Source organism: Colossoma macropomum, unplaced genomic scaffold, assembly GCF_904425465.1.
Source record: "Colossoma macropomum unplaced genomic scaffold, Colossoma_macropomum, whole genome shotgun sequence".
In the NCBI taxonomy this organism is placed as follows: Eukaryota; Metazoa; Chordata; class Actinopteri; order Characiformes; family Serrasalmidae; genus Colossoma; species Colossoma macropomum.
Window position 1 is genome coordinate 28,198,548 of NW_023494796.1, and position 20,986 is coordinate 28,219,533.

The window sequence follows — 20,986 nt, forward strand, 5'->3', positions numbered from 1 at the left end:
CAGAGGTTAAACGTCTCGACGGCTGTCCAGCGCCTACCTCATCGCTCAGGGGCATCCCAGCTTGTTTGAAGCTCCACATACTGAGGAGCTCATTGCGCGTTGTTTCGTTCAGATTGCTTCGTCCTAGCGAGAGTTAATACAGAATATTTGGGGCCTCTTTCGAGTGAATCGCCCTGTATATCCCCAAAACTTCTCTCAACCCACTCAAATCGCATCCAGGTCTTCATTAAGGTCGCGCAAATGTGCCGATTTGAACTATGAAAATGATGTGAACTATAAAAATGAACTTCACTGCTACAAGCAGCCATTTCAGACAACACACCAAGGGTGGTATTCACAAAGCAGGCCTGATCTTGGATCTTGGCCTGAACTAACCCTGGTCCTAACCGTCTTTGTGATGTTGTAAACATCTGTAGATAATCTATAAGGGAGGCTATTCAAAAGAAGTGTGTCTGAGCACTATTACGAAGGAATTTTATCTATATGGCTAAAAAGTGAGTATTTATTAATCATCATGTTGAATTTAGTCTTTTGACCACAAGGGGCTGCTGATTTGTCACAAACCAAATGTGAAATTGTGAATAAAAGCATGAAAATGATGTAGAAAAACAATTCAAATGGTTACTGTTAAATATTAAACGAATGAATAACTACTGGTGTTGGACCTCGTTTGCGCTCATCACACAAATACACAGTATGCAAAGGCTTGAATACCCTTAGTGTGAATACAAGTTTTGTTTATTTTCTACTCTACTGGGAACAAACTTTAATTATGGTATTTTTTTTTCTGCATATTTTAGTGCATCATTTATTTTTTAACATATTGAAAGAAAATAAAACATAAAATCTAAAATGTGACAGACCACATTTTCTATCTGTTTTCGCCCCAGTATGTCAAATTCAGCAAATAACCAGTAACTGTGCATTAAAATCCTCAGTGGTGTGTTCCCTGTAGAGGAGTTGTTGACTTATTTTCTCTTAGAAACTCTACAAAACATGCCGTTTGACCGGGGTGCCCAACATTTGCATATTACTGCACCTAATCGGAGAATATGACCAACGTACTGTTTACAAATGTAGCCCTCACTGTCTGACACCATTGTATGGTAGTGTTTATTTGTGTATCGCTGGGATATATGCCCCCTCGACCACGACAGCCTCTTTAACTGAATAACAAGCAGCCAAACAAAGGCATCCTACATGTACTACTGTTCAATTAGACACGCAAACACATGCTGGGCTCACAGCAAGAACGAGCTTTTCCTCACTGCAGTTCATCTGCTTTCGTCTGATAGTCGCAGGGCATATATAAGCAGCTCGTATAGAGGATTGAGCCGTGACTGACCTAAATACCAGACCTGCAGCTACAGCTGACTGCCAGTAGAGGGCCAGAGTGACTGGCATTCAACACTGTGAGGCTCATTTCTAAGATTAACAGATAAACCAGTCACTGGAAAATGTGCACAAACAGCAGCACGTGGCTCAGACTGAACAAATTTGTCACCAACATCACATTTATTTTTCAATATTTTGAGCCAAGTCATGGTATTTACCAGTCTCTGCTATTTTTCTTTCCATATTTACGAAAGTAATGCCTTGAATTTACCAAATTTCCACGTTTGAATATAAACTCATCACAGTTATTGCCAGAAATAAGTGAACTAAACTGAAACCAAAACTTTATTAATGTAAATCGATCAATTTGGAAATAGAAATGCATAGTTTATCACCAAATCACCAAATAGAAATGCATAGTTTATCACCAAACGGTTGAAAAATATCTATATTTTTAATAGACTTTTTTTTGTCATAATTTGGACTAAACAGCCTATATTAAATGCAGTAAGGTAAACTCTGATGTTGCCAAGTAAATTCAAATTGTTTAATGCAATAAGAACTGAAAAAAAAATCTATTTACAATCAATGTAATCAAGATATACAGTTAGGAAAACTCAGCTGCCAGTATAAAAGAACATTATAGGGCTCATATACCACATTTTTCAATATAATATTTACCTTATGCACCTGTATTTTGATTTATATGCTAAAAATCAGTCATAATTAATTTTTACATGACCATTTTTAATCTATCTTTATCCCTTAGAATCAAACAGGCTCTTTTTAATGTGCCTTAAAGAGTGATGAAGCACAACACAGGGCAGCCAAACACTCCTTATAATTTCGGAGTGAGTGGGCGGGGCTAAATTGCTACAGGCTGGACAGCTGGATATATGTGAAACCACAATATTAGTGAATTCACAATGGGCTGTTTTTGTAGCTTAGTTTCGCTCACCATGTTGCCCAATGTCCAAAAAATTAATCACCAATATATATCGTAAATATTAGATACATCACCAAGCCCTGACGATCAGGTAAATTCAATGCACTACTTCGTTCAGGACATCAACAAAGCCCTTGGTGCTCGACAGCTGACCTCTCCTCATTGCCATTCACCTGGTCAGCGTAGCTTCAGTCAAGCGCTGAAAAGGCAGGTCAAATTTCAGAGCTGTGGTAAAATGAGGCTCTTCGATGGGTCAAGCTTAAGTGCTATGTTAAATAAAAGGTGTCTGATGGGCTTCATAGAGCAGAGTGCTCCTGTAATTGGGGGTCCGCGCTCTCCAAGCACTGCTGCTCGGATTATAAACCCTCCCACTCGCACTCGTTTCCATAAATGTCACAGTTAATCTTTTGAATCGTGCAGAGGCGCAGTGCGCTCAGGCGCAGCTGAGTGGATGCTGAAAGAGCGGCATGGCTGCCCTGCCTCACACACAGGTGGAGACGCGTGTGCGTTAGGAGAGAGAACGAGACCGAGAGAACGAAACAGCCAGTTATTCTGTGAATGGAGCACTTTCTTCCTCTTTATCTGTCTTCGTCCCTTGGTGGCCATTGAAATAATAAGCAGGAAGCTCCAAGCTTTCAAGATGACAGGCTGTGATAATGACAGAAATTCACCTGCCTCGGTGCAGCTCGCCTCGTATTTCCTTCAAAACTCGCAAGTTATTAACATGACTTTGCAAAGTGACCTTGAGTCTATGAAATGCGCTGTATGGGCTATTCGTAAGACCATGAAAAATTCGGGGACCCAACTAGAAAAAATTACAGTGACAAACTTAATATTTTTTTCTTTCCTTTTTTTTTTATAGAGATACAAAGAATGATGAATAATGTCAACCAGAATGGTTGAACTGATGTTTACCCCTTAAAATCCCAGACTTATTGCATACTAAGGCCTATTATTCAGTAACTACAGGGACTTTAATGTTAACTGGCTGAGCTATTCTTATGTTATAGAGGCGTGTAATAAAACGTTGGCCATTTAAGGGGTTAAATTGATTTTTTTCCCATTGCAGTGACCACAAACATATATATAGAAAGATTTGAAGATAAAGCTGTAAATATTTTTCAGTGGAAGTTATGCATACCTTTTGCTGTACCATACAGAGCTCATATGCAGATATGGTTTGAGGTGTTTTCTTGAGAATGACCCACATAAATAAAACTCATTCAATGGGGTACGAGAAAAAAAGCAATACAACATAGTATTGCAATATTTTGGGTGAATACTACACAGAGGTCAGAGTATCGGTATTTTAGTATTTCGTATTTATGTTTTCAACGTGTATAACCCCATTAAAAGACCATGGAGATGCCATAATGCAGGCCACAAGTTGGAGCTGGAAGGTTTTATTTTCGTTCTGGAAACCATGATCAGTGGTGGTGGCACAGTGCAGTGGAAAACACCAGCATCCTACATACAGGAGCCACCTCTCTTCCCCCATCAGTCCTCCAAATGTGTTGAGCCGTCTCATGAAGAGGCATTAGTGGCAGCTTGAAAAGATGCAGCGGCACGGCGTGGGACATGGAGGAAGCGTGCCCTAGCCTTCATCCTCTAAGCCTGGTGTGACAGGGTAAGACCTGGACAGTGAGTGGGAACTGGCCAAGGCTAAACTGGGGGGAAGTGAATATAAAATAAAAAGATACATTCCTCTACTAATGTTAGTCATTCTATGTAAAAGCATCTGGTAAATATGCTAATTTATAAAACTGATAATTCCGGTCCTAAGATCTGATTGGCTGAGCCAAAGTAGCGTCAAACCCAGGCTGAATCTCAAACGGCTCCGTACTCCCTAAATAGTGTGCTCGCTATGAAAGTTTAGAAATTCTAGCCTCTACAGCCAAACAGTGCATCATTTATCGAGTGTGGATGTGTCCGAGTCCCAAATGAGCTGTGTTTTGCACTGTTGGGCTGCAGGATCCAGTATTTAAACTCCTACATAGTGCACTATGTAGGGAGCAGGGAGCTATTTGAGATTAAGCCCCAGCACGAGAAGAGGGGAGCCACTAGATTGGTGCTAAATAAGACTCACGGTGGTAATCTGGTGACCAAAAAGTACTTAGAAAGAGAAGGTTTCTGCATCAAACACACGCACACACACACACACACACACATCATCTAAACCGCTTATCCTTCTGGGTCGCGGGGGGTACCGGAGCCTATCCCAGCTATCATTGGGCGGAAGGCAGGAAACACCCTGGACAGGTTCTGCATCAAACAGTGCTGTGATATTATATGTTCATTGTTATACAACAAAAAGTCAAAACATTCACGAAATGACTACAATATACAGCGATGGACGACCGAACGTTCTCCTCATTCAGCGCTCCATGGTTGCTTGGCAACGATACCATAATCTGAAGGAACTACAATTCTTGGCGGAACACTTGTTTATGTTATTATTCACAATTAATTATTATTTTCTTAAAACCTGTGTATTTTATCATACTTTATGTTGGCCACTGTTTCATAAAAGCAATAAGTCACGAGAGGCTGTGCGTTACTGCGACGGTCTCACAGGGAAGGGAGTTTTACTCCGCCATGGCTAAGAACACCCTTCCCGTGATAAAACTGCAGTAACCCACAGCCTCTCGTGACTTATTGCTTTAATAGGAGAACGCTGAGTGAAAGGTGGAAACACAGGACAACGTTGAGTGATGTCGCCTCGTCTACTTTACAAAATGTAAACTTTATTAATTAGCTTTCTTCTGGAGGTGTAATTTGCAGTAGTAATGAATGGAAATGCATCACCATATGTCATTATAGTACTGTCAAAGCATATCAAGGACACTAAATTATATGTATTTCATCGTGTGTATACACACACACACACACACACACACACACACACACACACACACACACACACATATATATATACATATATGAACAATAATTAACGTATTAACATCACAATAGAATCATACTGTGGCTTATTAATATTATTCTTTTTTTAAATATTATTATTATTATTTTATTAATATTATTGCACACCCTTTCGTTCATGTCTCTCACACTCCTGGTTCTCTGGGAAGAGTCTGACATTGCCCTCCATTGCTACACACACACACACACACACAAACACACACACACACACACACAGAGCTGGAGAAAAGGCCTGTCCTTCACATTCTCACACACAAGCCTGCTTTTGTCTTCCTGCTCTGTCTCCCGCTCTCCCCCTTGTGTGTGTGTGTTTGTGTGTGAGGGGTGTCAGATCTGTACTGAATCCGGGCATACCATTCCGTGTCTTTTGTGTGTGTGTGTGTGTGTGTGTGTGTGTGTGTGTGTGTGAGTGTGTGTGTGTGTGTAACACAGAGAATCGGGGCCTGTTCCTCTTTCCCGTGACTAAACTCTTAACTCCCCCTTGTTGCAGTGTCTGGCTGGGAGCCCCTCACTCTACAGACTGCTCTTTTAGTACAGTTACCCCCTTAACACGCACACTGCTCTTTTGGTGGATACAGACTGGTTGAGCTTTTCTCTGGCCATTCTCCAACATCTTTCACTCTTACTGTGATGTACTTGCAACACACACACACACACACACACACACACACACACACATAAACAAGGCTTGAAAGCATGTGTGATCATATTTAATCAGCAGTGTGACAGATGGCCATGTTAAGAAACAGCGTTTTAAACTAGAACAGGCAAAGGTTAATATTCTGGATTGGTTTCAATCCAATTATTTCTCTTAAAGCTATGATTCATCCAAAAAACTGAAGTTACATACTTTTCCTCTTACCCCAACTGTGGTTGATCAGCCAAGTCTGGTGTTTGAAGTCTGCTTTGCTTAGGTTTGCACTGGAGCTATGAGGCTAATATAGATAACGAGTAATGGACGCTCAAAACCCACCCACTAAATTATCACACACCTGCCTCAAACAGGCCTCTCAAGTCGTGCTCTGTAGTCGGCGTCATGCCCATGTTAGGAACTCTGGGCCTAAGCAGATTCCTCTACGAGAAAAATGAATGGCGATTTCAAAAAACGCTGCAATCATGCAAATTTCCAAGCCTGGTAAGTTTTGTCATACATATATTTTTCCCAGAATGTCACTAAATCTTCTGAATTACCAGGTCATTTAGCAGGCCTAACATGAATGACGCTACACACGTGCTACAAAGAAGTTAACACTCCTGCTTTTTGAAAATGACACTGCTCTTAAAACTTCTGCTTACTACTGGCAAAGCAACTTAACTACCAAATCTGACAAAGCTTACTGGTTCGCAGGGGGTATTTTGGTGAGGTGAAGTCATTTTAACGTGCAGCAGCGTTAGCCTGCATGTAGCAACTCCTTAAAGGCCTCATAATTCAGAAGATCCAGCAACTTTTGGGGGGAAATGTGCACAGGGCATGACACGTTTCGAATATTTTTTGGAAAAGCAGCAATTTTTCAAAATGCTTTTTTTGCCTATATAGAAAGTCCTAATCTGGGCATGACAAGGACATACAATGACAAGGTCTATTGCACCGCATCTATTGCTAAAAATCTCAAATAGATTTGCTTTCGTGTTTTCTTGCACTGTATGACACTGTTGTCTATAAAAATGAGCAAAACCACAATTCAGCTGCTACGTTTTCAGCCCTGCTACTCATTTTTGTCCATTCTCATGGTAACACTGTTCTAATGTTAGCTGTAAGATAACATTATACATATCAGAAACAATATAAGCAGGTCTATTTTCCAATTATTTGAAACTATACATGCATGTGGTGATTGAGGCATGCAGTTTACACAGTGCTAACAAGTGGCTAAAATTAGCTCACAGCTTCAACGTAATACTAAAGAAGCAAACTTCTGACCCTAAACATGTCTTGGCTGACTGATTACATTCGGGCTAAATTCTGTACATTTGATTTTAACCACACATCTGGTGCCTTAATGCTGGCCTGGTTGTGGTGTAACTCAAATACTATTAATATTAATGAATAGACCTCTCAGAACTATAAAAGAACAATTCTGACCGCCTGTAGTAAAATATAACAATAGGAGCACAAACATACTCCGCTATTGACTTACCCTAGTTTTGGAACATGAATTGAAAGCATCCCAGAGTCAAAGCTTGTGAAAAATAGCCTGGAATATAATAGCCTTGATTTCTAGGTAAATATATGGCCTAGATTTAGCTGCAACGCTGCAATGGAATATGTTGGTTGTTTGACTGTGATAGAGTGATGCCACCTGGATGTGATGATGTAAAAATTACTGCCTTATTCCTTTATGTATGGCACCCACGAGCAATTAGACACTGACAACAGTAAAGCTGTGCTCATTGCAGATGGTGCTGTGGAATTCATAAGCAAGGCTCAGTTTCATCAAGAGTGTTTTAAAGCCAATCTGCACCCTATTCATCAGCTTCATATTCATATAAGTGTTCAAAATCATCAGCTTATTATTGCTCCAGGGGTATAAAAATACATCGATGCAATTAACTGATTTAACTGCGGCTGTTTTGGATGGTTAGAATCAATTATAAGTTACTAATGTTCAATAAAATAAGTATTTTGTGCAAGAATTAAGCAAAGAAATCCCAAAACTGCTCGATGCCTGGTTTTTATTGTCTATGAAAGCATTTATATGCACTTACTCCGGTTTTGTAGATTGGAGTGAGGTCTAGAAATTAAGAATTCAGATTTGAGCTCAGTAATCAGATTTCCCAGTGCATGAAAACTCTTACTCTGATTTCTTTCCGATTTCTCAGCCTTGGAATGTGCAAAAGCTGATCGCAGTACTGGAAGGAAGAAAGCGGCGTTTAACACAGAACTTGTGAGACGGCAACAAAACACAGTTAGTGCGACACTGAAACCAAATACGTGCTTGACGAAATGAAGGACTTAAATATTCTTCATCTACTATACACACAAAATTGTATTCTTTTCAAGATAATCCGTTCAACCGACGTTTGTTCAGAGTTACTGCTAGGGCTCGCCTGACCAGCTTGTTAGGATTCCCAAATACTTGTTCTAAAAACACCATTACAAAAGGTAATATTTGCATTTCATAATTAAGCAGAAATTAAAGTATAACCGTTACTACAGTTCAAAATATATCTGGTAGGCAGCAACAATGTATGAATAGTGTAGTAGTAGTAGTAATAGTAGCAATAGCATTTAGTCTCCCAAGCAGTACTCATCTAAGGATAACTGTACTGAAGTATCTGAGATGATTCTCTCTTTGTGGATACCTGACATGAGTTCAGCTAAACCAGCTACTATGTTCATTATTTTTATAGATTTTTTCCTTCAATTAACAATAACTGTTCTATCTAAAAGGCCTTTCCTGATGAAATGAGTTGCAGTTTGGGCTACAATTTTTGCAGCGTAAAAGAAGACAAAGCTTCTGTATATTAAACAGTGAAACATATAACACTGTAACAAGCGAATACTAGAGTACACAAATTATTCGGGTTCGCCTTGGTCACTACATTCCAGTTTATAATGCTACGCAGTCAAGTTGCTATAGCTGATGGAAACTAGGCAGGTTGGAAAAGACAAGGAATTAGCTGACATGCTAACTTTAGCTCAATTACACAGGTGTGACCTGTTACAAGCACGCAAAATAAACATCATTATAAAATAAAACATTGAAATTATTAACACTCTAAAGTAGTCTGACAAAAAATACTATGTTTATACTAAAATAAAACGCTTCTCTTTAGGCAACAATTTCTCTTTGAAATTGTGGTCTCTTGCTTGTATACACAAGTTCTACAAAATACGTAATGAGCTTCAAGATTAGCAGTTCCTTGCGTCCAAAAAAGTACCAATCTTTAGCATTATAGATAAGGTCATGAACTGAGGCAATATCAGGTTAAGCTCAGTTTTGTCAACACTTGCCAGATTAATCTGAACGCTGTTTTGTTCCAGTCAGTCTGTAAAGCAATTCACAGCCCATCTTGTTTGCTGAATTGTATTCTATTGATTTCTGGTTGATTACAGTGTGTGTAGTTAGCTGCCAAAAAAAGCTTGTGTAAACATCTGCCATGTTTAGATATACAAGTAGAAAATAAGTCATTGCCTAGCAACTGGTGCTCAGATGTTACTTGTAGGTAAAACGCTTCTCAACCAATCAGATTCTGCCATCTGAACTAACTGTTCTAAATGCACTGCATTATTGCAACACGTAATCTTTGTGAAGTCACAGACGTGCATCCTCATATTCCTCTTTCTATTTATAAGACCCCAACATATCTGATATGGCGACATTTATATATGTGTATATATAGAGGACAGAGTGAGTTGATGCGAGTATGCATGTGCATGCATGTGTAAGGGTGCATGCACGCTCGTGTGCATGAGCGTATATGTGAGTGGAACACCAACCCTGCCACTACCACCCAAACTCCATTCACCCTTCACATGGCTAAGATCACCATGACGACCAGCCCCAGCTTGCCTTTAAGCCTGGAGACTGTAACCTAGCAACAGGGCGAGAGTGTAACCCCCAACGAAGTTCCCACCTCGCTCCACGAAAAAAGACCCACGGTGCGAATGAGCGAGAAAGAGGGAGACAGTGACAGAGAGAGACAGAGGGAGGGAGAGAAGAACAGCGCGAAGGACTGAAAGCGCTCAGAGGCTGACATCATCGGGCAAAAATAAATATGCGCTCATGTACACAAACATGCACTTACTCACGCACAAATGCCAGCGATTTAGAGACGTAAACATTTTATGAGTCATTTTGCTAATTGGAGAAATATGTGAGAAGGAAACGTAAAAGACATGCTGCTGAAATAATAACTCAAACCATAATGCTTTAAAAATGAAGGAGGGTTTAATCATATCTGCTTTGATAAGTCATCTGGAGCTGAAAAGAACAGCAAAATGGTGGCTTTGTAGAATCACTGTGTACAAAACGCTTCTCCATCCCTGGCAGACGCAGCGCTCACTTCTGCTAAGGTGCCTCAGATGGTTTAAAGGAATGCTGTTTGTTTCCCGTAGAGATTCGACTGTTTACATCGGCTCGTTTTCTGTTTAGTGCTTTAGCATGTAAACGGTAACTGGACTCAACCACACTCTTAAAAATAAAGGTTCATAAATGGTTCTTGGCTTTGACTTATGGTTCTAGGACTTTGACATTTTCAGCGTTTCGGCAGACGCTCTTATCCAGAGCGACTTACAGTTTTGATCATTTTACACAGGTAGGTGAAGGTAGTGTTAGGAGTCTTGCCCAAGGACTCTTACTGGTATAGTGTAGGGTGCTTGCCCTGGTGGTTTTGATTGGGATTGAACCCCAGTCTACAGCACAGAAGGGAGAGATGTTACCTACCACACTATACCAACCATCCTATACCAATTAAATAGGAATACTTTTAATTGATATAGATCCTTTATATTATGTGGACTTTAAAAGGGTTCTTCTCACGTACAGTTCTTGAACATGTTTTTAATGCGAGAGATACGTTTGCCTCACGTTGAGGAAGAGTCAACTCGAAGAGGTCAAGTAGCCTCTCGCTGCTATTGGAACAAAACCTTGTATCTCCAAACTGGTAACTTTACAGGAGAAGGAAAAAACATACTTTACTTTTAATGTAAGTCAATGGAACCAGACTTTTTTTTCAAGAAATTTTGGGTCTTTTCTTTTGACTTATTCATCATGAAATTTACACACAAAGTAAAGGGCAACAGACATTTTCAAAATATGTAAAAAACTGAAAAACAACAAAAATAGAGATCAGGTTGTGTTCCAAAAACAGCGCTCTGGTGTTGTTTTTTCTGTGCAGACCAACCAGATCAAAACGAAAGTGGGCCTTCAGTGACAGCTGCAGTCGCTGACTACCCTGTTGCATGCATTTCATGACGTCGTTAACTGAAAATCACCTGGCCACCCACTTCATAGTGAAATTTGCACGATTTTGTCATAGGTATATGGTGAACGGTTCGCTTAGTTCATAAGACGGCAGTGGGATTATGGAAGCAACAGTGGGCTGAAGCAGAGTGGGCGATGAGAGCCACAATAATGTGAAGAAATGTTGTCACTTTATTTAAATAAGTGGATTTAATGCCTTTGGAGGAACTTGGTGTGAACCCCTCTTAGGAAGCACTAACTAAAATGTAATAAAAAGCAGAAAATGACATGGCTTTGTGATACTACTCACTTTGTCTGCAAGACACTCCTCCAACAATTATGCACCCTCTCAGTAGATGATGGCATTCATGTCTGCTAAGGTGCCACAGAGATAGTTTAAAGGAGTACTCTTATTTAAAAGATAGATTCTGCCGATTACATCAGCTAGCCTGCTATTTAGTAACTGTAGGGTCTGTTTTTCCTTAGCACATGACCCAACTACTGGAGAAATTAACGCTGAAGCACTAAACATGCTTATCTTGCTAATGATTTCAATGTTTTCTGTTTATTCAGTGTCTTTAAAGAAACTTTCACCAAGTCAAAGTCATAGAGTCACAGTGGTGATAGGAGCCAGACGTCTGCAGCATTTAATGCCTCTGAGAGTTGCATCACAGAACGTTGTCACACATATGTTCCCTCATACAGAAGACACTGATTTACGATAGTTCCGAGATAAGATTTTGGCCTAAAATGTATTTAAAAAAGGACTCATGGAGGAATAAGTTCAGGGCATTATAAGGCAAAATAGTCCCCAGATCTACCATTTTACCATTATCAACATTACCAATAAAAACTCTTAAAACTCGAATAGTAAACGGCTTTATTTGCACGTAGACATCGAAACCCCTGGTTCCTATCACCACCTCGACACTTCACCATTTCACATGAAACCACTTTGTTTACATCACGACAATTTAATTAGGCAGAGATTTGGAAACATACATCAGTGGAATTTTACACCTAAAATAATACATTCATCACTGATATATATATATATATATATATATATATATATATATATATATATATATATATAGAGAGAGAGAGAGAGAGAGAGAGAGAAAGAGAAAGAGAGAGAGAAACTATTTCTACCAAAAACGGACTGAAGAACATTTGCTTCCTTATTTCTGAATGAACAGGACCTGATTTTAGATTCACCAGATGCAGGTTGCAGAATCAAAACTAGGAAATAAGCATTTTTTCTGTGGTAACTGTGTCGGAGTACAGGATGTGTTTACTGTGGTGTGTCAGTCACAGACCATCGAAACACCGTTTTGGTTTTTTTTATTGTGTAATATCTGCTCTTGAACAGATTAAATGCTACGATAATGAAAGAACTACCATGCATACTGAAAATGGCCAAGGGCAGGTACTGTCCATTCAGGTCCCTGTGTTTTTATGCATCTTTCCTAAAGCAAACTCTTCTTCCCTCTTATTTATTTCTCCAAGTGAAACTCAAAGTTCGTTGTTGCTGGGCTGAATAAGCCAAACGGTAGTCAAAAGTAACCATGGCAACTCTGTGACTAATAAGGATTTTGCATGTGAGCTTTCGTTGGAACGAACATGCACACACAATCATAGCTTGACTCACCCCACCAGATCGAAGAACTATTACTATTACTCCAGTCTTAAAAAGAAGGCTTCCTTAAATGGTTCTTGGTTTGGATGTACAGTTCAGAGAGAGACCTTTAACTAGTATAGAGCCTTTCATTCCGCCTGAACCTGTGAATCAAGTCCAGAACGGAGCCACAGTTCCACAAGTCAAGCACGTAAAGTAGTGCACACTGCAATATTTGTCCAAAATGTGATCCAATCCAAGCATATAAAAAAGCCCATATAACCACCAGTGAGATCATCTATAAACCATAAAGGCTCCAAACAGTAACAACCAGCAAAGGACAGACTGGGACATCAACTCTCACTCCCTTTACAGGCTTCTGTATCATAGAGATGGAAATAAGAGAACTCCAGTGTTATGTTGTTTACATAGTCTGTTTTCTTTAGGCTAGTCCAGGGGTCAGGAACATGTGGCTGTCCTGTTGCGGCTCCACAGCAGAATTAGATTTGTAGGTACAAATAAAATAAACCTCCTTTGCAGTAAAATAAAGCTCTGCTGGTCGTTCTAACACAGTTTAAACAACATGGTCTGAAATGCTGGAGTTAATGTAGAACTGCTGAATAATCGGCACGCAGACTGCTGGTCACCATAGCAACGCAGGCAACAATCTCGCCTACCTAGCAGCTAACAAAAAGTCAAAGGGAGATTTAAGAAAAATCGAAAAATCGATAATTTGGAGACAAATGGACTTATTTGCATTTATAATCACTCCAAATGGTTTCCTGATACATTTAATCTGCACTGAGAAACTGACAAACACTAAAAATTCGCAAAGCTAGGAAAGCTCCTCGTTCACCAGCTTCTTGTTCGAATTTTTCTGTTTCACCTTAAATCGTGCAGCAGTTACATTCTGGTGCCTCAGAGACCATTTAAGGTGGAACGGGAAAATTCGAACAAGAAGCTGGAGAATGAGAAGTGACTTCAGCCTCCAAAAAAATCGAACTCCGAGAGACGTTTTACTAGAAAAGTTTCCTGCTAGAGATGCGAGAAAAGCAGCTATAGCTGAGCTAAAGCTTAAAGCAGAGCCAAGTAAGTCTGTGTTTTCATTTATATTTTAGCCTATACTAGCACCTTAGCACATACTGAGACATATTTACAGCCAAGATGGTAAAAAAAGACATAAAATATTGTGGCTCCGAAGTAGAAGGAGTTAGTATTTTTATTTAAGGCTTAATTCTTGATATTAAAATGTTCATCAACTAATTTTGTGTCATTTTGAATTTATCGGCCTACATCAGGTCCCTCTTTGGCCTTGTGTGTGCGTATAGGTCTCACGGAGCCAAATGGATTCCTGTAATGAGAATGTCTGGGGGACAACCATAAGAAATTTAGGGTTAAATGTGGGTGGGAATGTAGACTTAGGTCTGTGCAAACTGAAAATTTCTGAACCAATCCAATGTCTCGTAAAGGCAGAGCTCAAAGTAGGGGGCAACAGTGCGCTTAACAACATTGTCCAATCGACAACAAGCCTGTAGTTAGCGTATCACTGTAACATAGGTTAACAATGTTGAAAAGTTCCCCCAAAAAGTCCAATTAAGCAAGAAGATGTGATAAAAATACACATTAACATTAGGAGACAAAATATTCCTAGTGAAAAACGTGCATCACGACACCCTTGTTCTAGACTTCTTGCTGTCCACTGAACAAGAAAAAGGCCAGTATTGGTTTGTTACTGCCACCTGCTGTGCTGGAGTGGTGCTGGACTAGGGGGGCAGTGTTTGGCTGGACAAATGTGCCCAGCTAGCCCTAGTGGCCAAACAGTAAAATTCCTGCCATGTGCCAAAAAGCATATTCTTCCAAAGAATTCCATCAAAAAACATTTCATACTGTACTTTTTTCTAATTATTCTAATTCTTTTCCTAGTGGACATCTGGACAGCACCAAAAAGCAGTTTAGTTTTTCTTTCAGTCAATCGAACAATCCATGCCTTGCACACTTCGTATTATTTGGTAGCAGCTGTTGCCAGGTTGGTCAAATTTTACAGAATGTTGACAAAAATCCTATTTGACCTAATGAGAAACTAAGCAATCTTAAAGTGGCTACACAATATTATGCTACAAAATGCTATGATAATGGGCTGGACTATGTTGTTACAGCGAACCCAAACTAGCCTAAATGTGTGACTTTCACATGAACACAAAATAAATCGTTTGAAATGAGTAACACACTTTAGCTATACTTGAAAACATAATTATGCACTTCAATTTCTCATAAGCTTGAATGGGATTCGCCTACATCCTGTAAAGCCTACCCAAGCTCGAAACAGTCGCTACAACAGAATGAGAGGTCAATGTTTCTAACGTGGTCATTTTGGTGCCACCATTTGTGTGGACTACGGAAGCATCAATGGACAAGGGTGCCGGTAAACTATAAAGAGGTGCATTTCTAACTCCATTTTTGGTCTCCAGTCATGCAGGCAGTCAATTTTATTATAATGTGACAGCAGCATCAAAAGGCCCAGGAGCCTTGAGATGCTATAAACGTCACTAGCTTGATCTTATTAGAGAAATGAAGCAAAAGTCCTGCCCATCTGACCTGCTCTCAATGACCCATGCCAGGCACACATTTGCTCGCTCCAATATTTCATTCTATTTTTTCAGTCTTGAAGAAAGTGACAAGGGTCTTCTCACAGAGAGAACTCACCCCAGATGTGGTGCACCACTGTATCCTTATAACTAATATGCGAGTATAATAACCAATAAGCGCAGATACTCATGCAAAATGTCATATATGGCTATATATACACACATGAAATGTCCAGAAGTATCCAGACATCCCTTTCTTAATTAGTCAGTTCAGCTACTTTAAGATGCACCCTTTGCTGAGACTGAGCACATACAGCTCACAATCTCCACAGAAAAGCACTGGTAATAGAATGGGATGCTAGTGCGTAATGACAAGTGTCAGCTAAAGGGGTGTAAAGCCCCCCAACACTGGGCTGTGGAGCAGTGGAACTGCGTTCTCTGGTGTGATGGAGCTTCATCCAGCACCTTTGGGATGAGTCGGAGTTCCAGAACTGATCATCCAACATCAGTACCTCACCTCATTAATGCTCTTGTGGCTGCATGCAATCAAATCTTCACAGAACCGTTCCAACTTCCAGTGTAAAGGCAGTACACATTAAAATACATATTCATGATACAACTAAAGGTAAACAGTATTCATCTAATGTCAAATGACAGTAACACTACATCCCCGACTCCGTATATTGTGATTAATATTAATATCTACATAACTCTACATAAGCCTAAAGGGACAAATGAAAACATACATTAGATGTAAGATAATCAACTTGCAAAAGGACAGAAGTTCAGAAAGCTGTTAAAAGATGGGGTCTGGACCTGGTAGACCATCAAAACTGCCCCCCCATCAGATAAACAGCACTTAAAGCTTTCATCTTTGAGAGAGAGGAGAAAATCAAGCTGCTTCAGATTTGAAAACATCCACAGGTGTTTCTCTCCATCCTTCCACTGTGAGTAGACGACTCAGCGCTGTGGGTCTGAAAGGATGTGTAGCTGATCAAGAAGAACTCACTGAGAAAAGGAGACGGACACATCAAACAAAGAAGCCGAACAATGGACTGACCACCCCGGAGTCCAGACCTCAGCATCACTGAATGTGTTTGATTACTTCAGAAAATGATCAACCAGCTTCTCAGACTGAACTTTGGAGGTGTGGAAAAACATCCCTGTCGGTTTAAAGGTAAAGAGTGACACACTGAACACAGGAAATTCTGAAATTATATTTAGATGTTGAGGCTTCTGTGCTGTTTTCTGTTAAATATGTATTTTCTGTGATATGTGTATGTATGTATTTTGTATAAGCAGAAATTGCATCCACTTATTGTTGTGTTTCCTTCCATCACATCCACACACACACACACACACACACACAGTGGGCATAATTTGAAGGGACACACTCCAGAACTCCCCCAACCCCCCTATGAGAGCAGCTGCTGAGGAAGTGCACACACACACATACACACACCAAACACAGACACATATATATACATACACACACACACACACACACACACACACACACACACACATATATATATATATATATATATATATATATATATATATATATATAAACATGGTATAATGTGAGTCTTAATGTGCTATAATGTCACAGTGATGACACAGATGCACATCCTCACTTTTAGACAGATTTATGCAAATTAACTGTGTAGTGACCAATCAGATTGTTCATAGGTGGCGCAGTAACAGACTGAGTCATGTCCACAGGCAGATTTAATGCTGGAAAGGTCACAGTGCGCGAGATACAACGGTTGAAAATATTTCAATATGTCCGATTATGTTTTTAAGTTTTAAAACAATACAGTCAGTCTAAGAAATGGGCTACTGTGAGACTCAGAACTGGCCTGCAACTCAGCCTACACGTTCCCTCTTTGCCCCTAATGCGGCCAGTAGTTGGTTAGGGATGTGATTCGGCTCACTGTAATAAAATGCAGAGTTAACTTAAACAGCACACACAGGCATTTACTATGCTCCAATTACTATTTTATTATTTAATTCCATCGTTTTATTTTATTTATTGGAGCCCTCAGCACACTTTCGACCCACATCCCTGTAGAGATGCGAGGTTTCGTTCTGACAGTGACGAAACATCATATACAGTCTTGTCCAAAGTTTTCGGGAACCTGTGATGACCCTTGATCTTCTACAGAGAACACATTCTGCACATTTTAATGCACAATTACTGTTTATTTGCTGAATTTAACATACTAGGAAAAAAGTCTACATAATATGTAGTCTGTGCTAAAGTAGTTGCACATTTTAAATCTTGTTTTTTTACAATATGTCAAATAAATAAATAAGAAATAAAAAAAATAAACTGCAGAAATAAACTGCAGGAAAAAAAGGCCATATTTATATATATCAGTGTGTTCTCTGTAGAGGTTTGTGCCAACTTACTTTCACAACACACGTTATTTGACCAGGGGTGCCCGAACCACTGCATACGACTGTCTATACCGAAGGCCGAAAACAGCCTAAATACGCGTCTCTCTCTCTGTCCCTCACTCTGACTAAAAGGTCAGTCGGTCGCTTCCTGCCAGCACCATGCTGAACGCTCCATTAGCTAATGACTGGCCAAAATATGTTTCTACACACACGCGCGCCTCGCCCCTACACTCACACACACACAGTACACAGAGGGTCTGGAGTGGTCCACATCGTTACCTTTCTAAAAGCAGGCGGAGGGTATGGCACGCTGTGTCAGGCCACATTAGCGTAACACGCTAATGAGAAGCTAGCCCGCCTTCGTGTGTTTTGGCCGTTAGCGCCGACGCTATGCTAATGCACAACTGAGGGAATGTAGGCCACGCTGCTATTTTTTCCCCCCATTTTTCTATCTTCAGACGGAGAGAAATCCTCTGAGCTTAATGAACACAGTCACGATGCATCAGCTCACATCAGCACATCACATTCTCATACACTCTCGTTCTCTAGCGCACACACACACACACACACACACACACACACACACACACACACACACGCACTCAGCCTGGCTCTAGAGTGTCATTACTTCCAGACTATAATACAGACTTCAAAGGAAAAGCCCCCAAAAGAATAGCAGTCATTTGTGGAAGCGTGAGTGTTCGTACTCACACATTTACTTAGTAAAGATGTCCTCACTTTGCAGGAAACACAGGAGCCCCAACTGTAGCCCTGTCATTCAAATACAGCTCCTATGGCTGTTTACATACAAAGATTTTGACTGAATACATCCTGATTATAGATGAAGACTGAGGTGTTTATATCTCACTCTGCTCAACAATCTGATGAAAAATCTAAATTTACATGCACACTAAAAGTTATCAGATCCAAAGTTACGCGTATGCATAGAAAACCGCTTAGTGTAGATGTTACTATGACGACGAGCATCACGTGAGTCCGGTCAGAGTGAGATGAGCAGCAGTGAGCAGTGCTTGTGTTTTTAATTACTTTAAAATGACGTCAGACTCAGGAAAACGTCCTTCACATGTCCTTATTAAAGAAGGCCGAGAGGAAGACGTCGTGTTCTGAGACACATAAGCTGGACGTCCGTCCCACCGCCGTCTTTTAAAGATCAGAGCATAAACTTTGGCTGCTCTGCAGACCAGTTTCTGCTCCGCCATGTTGAACGATATAAACTTTCACTATGACGCGACACACATGATCAGAACATCAACAATACTACGGTGAGGTTTAAGATTAGGAAATGTAGGTTTTGGGTTGAAGTTGAGGTTCGGGTTAGATTTGGTAGAATCTTTCACATTCAACTTTAAGTCCAGCTGCATTGAATTAATATTTAGATGAATGTTAGTTAAAGACAGACTGAGCATCTACAAAGCATCTACTGCGGACTATCAAAATAAGATGCGACCAATAAGTCATACATAGAATTAATACGTTGGTGGGATCGAATCAAAGGCCTTGTGCGTCAACTTTGGCCCATGCTCTAAACGATTTAATGACTCTGGCCCTGCCCTAAATGATTTAATTACATAGAAATCTAGAAATATTGGTGGAATGTCCTTGACACAAGCTTCGACAGAACTACTGACACGTCCCTCTTCACTTCAATAGCCGGCAAAACACTCAATACACGCAGCCAACTGTGACACAGCATGTATTCAGGCCTGCGGATGTGTGTTCCTCTTTAAGGGTCTAATTTCCAGAGAGTTCTGCAGTTACTCATCACACATCTGGTTTACTGCACATTCCTCAGCTCAGACCAGAAGCCTCTCATAACAGCCACAAGTAAACAGAAGAATCTATTCAATCCGGAATCACAGTTCAGGCCACAGTTCGCCGTGAGTATTGAGCGCTTTGCCAGAGCCTGCTGAAGTGCAGGGAGGCCGAGCTGTCAATCGTCCGCTAGAGCAAAGCACTCTGGGTGCTGTGTGGGTGTGTCTCCCACACTATCCCAACCCGGCGGTATAAGCAGAGGCGGCGTTATGCAATACAGGTCAAAGGTCATGATGGGAAGGAAACAGTTTGGCAACACTGCAAGATTTTTTTTACCCTTTCAACAAGAGAAATAAAGAATGTAAGGGTGCACAATATATTGGCATACCAATACCTGACCCTTACGTATCTGCAGACCAAGTACTCATACTGATACCAACTCTATACTAACCTTACTAGCCTAACTACGCTTAGAAAATATTTTATTTTAGTAAAAGCAGGGCTTTCTTCTTAAATTAAACATATCAAGCTTGAATAGATCACATTTACTTGCTGGATTTATTGTATATAAACATTTTAAATGCTTAAGAAAATCTATTTACTATATATATTTAGTTTTTTTCTATTGTATAGTCAGTAATGGGAACCATATTTGATAATAAGAAGTAAATATTAAATATTTTCATTGTGCAAAATAGAACTGGGAAATACAAAGATAAGCCTTTAAGCATTTCTCTGTCTCTGGCGCAGCAAAAATTGTGCTAAATGATGTTTGAATCTCTCGAGTCATTTGCTTTACACATGCATGCCTTAGACCAGCCATGTCAAACTGGGGACCTTCTGGGACAAAGTGCTGTGGAGATCAGCGTTTACCCTCATCTAACGCTCTGAATTCGGTTCATGAAGGCCGTGCTAATTACCTGCTGAGCTGAATCAGGTGTGTTTAATGAGGCAGTGTGTTGAAGTCTGTAGTGTTGTGGATTGGAGCCTTATAGTCATTCACGCTCTCAGTATAAGTGATCTACTGAGGCCACTTTGTGATACAGATGACTGAAGGAGGAGCACTGCTGCTATGCTAAAGGCTAAACCTAGGCTAAAAGCAATTGTTACCCCAAAATACTGATGGTTCCCTCTACATACATCTTTAATGTTCACTCACTCAGAAACAACCTGGACGTCAACTCAGACTGTAACTGACTACAGAGTAAGAGATGAAGGATTACTGAAAGACGACAAACTCAGTCATTACTCAGTCATACTGTTAGTGTGTTTTGCACTGTATGTAAGTTGCGTTATATGGCTTATTTAATATTATTGGAATCACAGCTGACGATGTAGCACACTATGCTGAGCTCACACATACTTACAGCATGTACTTATTGAGTGCTGTTATCCAGTTCTGGGGTAAGACTCTTAACCAATCAGCCAATTGTGTGGGCTAGCTAACACACAATTACCCTTCTAATACTTTCTAGTAGTC

General features: G+C 40.1%; 1 protein-coding gene across 1 annotated transcript in view; it reads right to left on the reverse strand.

Annotated features, from left to right (window-relative positions):
• Nucleotides 1–20,986, reverse strand: part of LOC118816703 (astrocytic phosphoprotein PEA-15) — a 55,353-nt gene that overhangs the window by 13,408 nt on the left and 20,959 nt on the right. The gene's annotated exons all lie outside the window — the stretch shown is intronic.